At 40.1% G+C, this 2,385-nt stretch overlaps 1 non-coding gene across 1 annotated transcript; it reads right to left on the bottom strand.

The window, feature by feature from the left end:
- Window positions 1–630: 630 nt before the first annotated feature.
- Window positions 631–737, bottom strand: LOC112713629 (small nucleolar RNA R71). The gene has a single exon (XR_003158600.1). It is a non-coding gene; the product is annotated as a small nucleolar RNA R71 (small nucleolar RNA).
- Between the last annotated feature and the right edge of the window lie 1,648 nt (window positions 738–2,385).

Here is a 2,385-nt window from a genome sequence, read left to right as displayed (position 1 = left end):
TTTGCTCCAGTCCCTCAATTTTAGCCAGAAAATACCTGAAATCACATAAAAACATGCAAACTCATAGTAAAGTCTAGAAATGTGAATTTTTCATAAAAACTAATAAAAACATCCCTAAAAGTAGCTAGATCCTGCTAAAAACTACCTAAAAACAGTGCCAAAAGCGTATAAATTATCTACTCATCAAGGACCTGACAGAAATTTTTGAAAAAAAAAGAAGGCATGGCAGCTGAAAATAATAACAATAATGCCAACAATGCAAGGAAGGTGCTTGGTGACTTTACTGCACCAACTCCCGACTTCTATGGGAGAAGCATCTCTATTCCTGCCATTGGAGCAAACAACTTTGAGCTTAAGCCTCAATTAGTTTCTTTGATGCAATAGAATTGCAAGTTTCATGGACTTCCATTGGAAGATCCTCATCAGTTCTTGGCTGAATTTTTACAAATCTGTGACACTGTTAAGACCAATGGAGTTGATCCCGAGGTCTACAGACTTATGCTTTTCCCTTTTGCTGTAAGAGATAGAGCTAGTATATGGTGGAACTCACAACCTAGAGACAGCCTTAACTCTTGGGAAAAGCTGGTCAATGCCTTCTTAGCTAAATTCTTTCCACCTCAAAAGATGAGTAATATTAGAGTGGAAGTTCAAATCTACAAACAAAAGGAAGGTGAATCCCTCTATGAAGCTTGGGAAAGATACAAGCAATTGATCAGAAGGTGTCCTTTTGACATGTTTTCAGAATGGAGCATCATAGGTATCTTCTATGATGGTCTGTCTGAGTTATCCAAGATGTCATTGGACCATTCTGCAGGCGGATCTATTTATTTGAAGAAAATGCCTGCAGAAGCCTAGGAACTCATTGAAATGGTTGCAAATAACCAGTTCATGTACACTTCTGAAAGAAATACTGTGAACAACGGGACAACTCAGAAGAAAGGAGTTCTTGAGATTGATACTCTGAATGCTATATTGGCTCAGAACAAATTATTGACTCATCAAGTCAATATGATTTCTCAGAATCTGACTGAATTGCAAGCTGCATCCAGCAGTAATAAAGAAGCATCTTTTGAAGAAGAAGCTTATGATCCTGAGAACCTTGCAATGGAAGAGGTAAATTACATAGGAGAACCCTATGAAAACACCTATAATCCTTCATGGAGAAATTATCCAAATCTCTCATGGAAGGATCAACAGAAGTCTCAACAAGGCTTCAACAACAATAATGGTGGAAGAAATAGGTTTAGCAATAGCAAGCCTTTTCTATCATCTTTTAAGCAACTGACAGAGAACTCTGAGCAGAGTCGTTCTGGCTTAGCAACCATAGTCTCTGATCTATCTAAGACCAAACTAAGTTTCATAAATGAAACAAGATCCTCCATTAGAAATTTGGAGGCACAAGTGGGTCAGTTGAGTAAAAAGGTTACTGAAACTCCTCCTAGCACTCTCCCAAGGAATACAGAAGAAAATCCCAAAAGAGAGTGCAAGCCCATCCACACGCCCAACATGGCCGAACCTGTAGATGAGGGAAAGGCAATGATTCCCATTGAGGAAGACCTCATGGGACGTCCACTGACCACTACGGAGTTCCCTCTTGAAGAACCAAAGGAATCTGAGGCTCATCTAGAGACCATAGATATTCCACTGAACTTCCTATCACCATTCATGAGCTCTGAAGAATATTCTTCTTCTGAAGAAGATGAAGTTACTACTGAAGAGCAAATTGCTCAGTATCTAGGAGCAATCATGAAGCTGAATGCCAAATTATTTGGTAATGAGACTTGGGAGGATGAACCTCCATTTCTCATTAATGAACTAAACGCCTTGGCTCAGCTGAAGATACCTCAAAATAAACCGGATCCCGAAAGGTTCTTAATACCTTGCACCATTGGCATTATGACCTTTGAGAAGGCTCTGTGTGACCTGGGGTCAAGTGTAAACCTCATGCCACTCTCTGTAATAGAGAAACTAGGGATCTTTGAAGTACAAACTACAAGAATCTCACTGGAGATGGCAGACAAATCAAAGAAACAGGCTTATAGACTTGTAGAGGATGTCTTGGTAAAGGTTGAAGGCCTTTACATCCCTGCTAACTTCATAATCCTAGACACTGGGAAGGATGAGGATGAATCCATCATCTTGGGAAGACCCTTCCTAGCCACAGCAAAAGCTGTGATTGATGTTGACAGAGGAGAGTTGGTCCTTCATGTGAATGAGGACTACCTTGTGTTTAAGGCTCAAGGATCTCCTTCTGTACACATAGAGAAGAAGCATGAAAAGCTTCTCTCAATACATAGTCAAACAGAGCCCCCATATTCAAACTCTAAGTTTGGTGTTAAGAGGCAATCATCATGCTCTGAGTATTTGTGAGGCTCCATGAGAGCT

Source organism: Arachis hypogaea, chromosome 9 (assembly GCF_003086295.3).
Source record: "Arachis hypogaea cultivar Tifrunner chromosome 9, arahy.Tifrunner.gnm2.J5K5, whole genome shotgun sequence".
In the NCBI taxonomy this organism is placed as follows: domain Eukaryota; kingdom Viridiplantae; phylum Streptophyta; class Magnoliopsida; order Fabales; family Fabaceae; genus Arachis; species Arachis hypogaea.
Note: the sequence above shows the minus strand (reverse complement) of the source record. Positions and strands in the feature narration are given on the sequence as shown.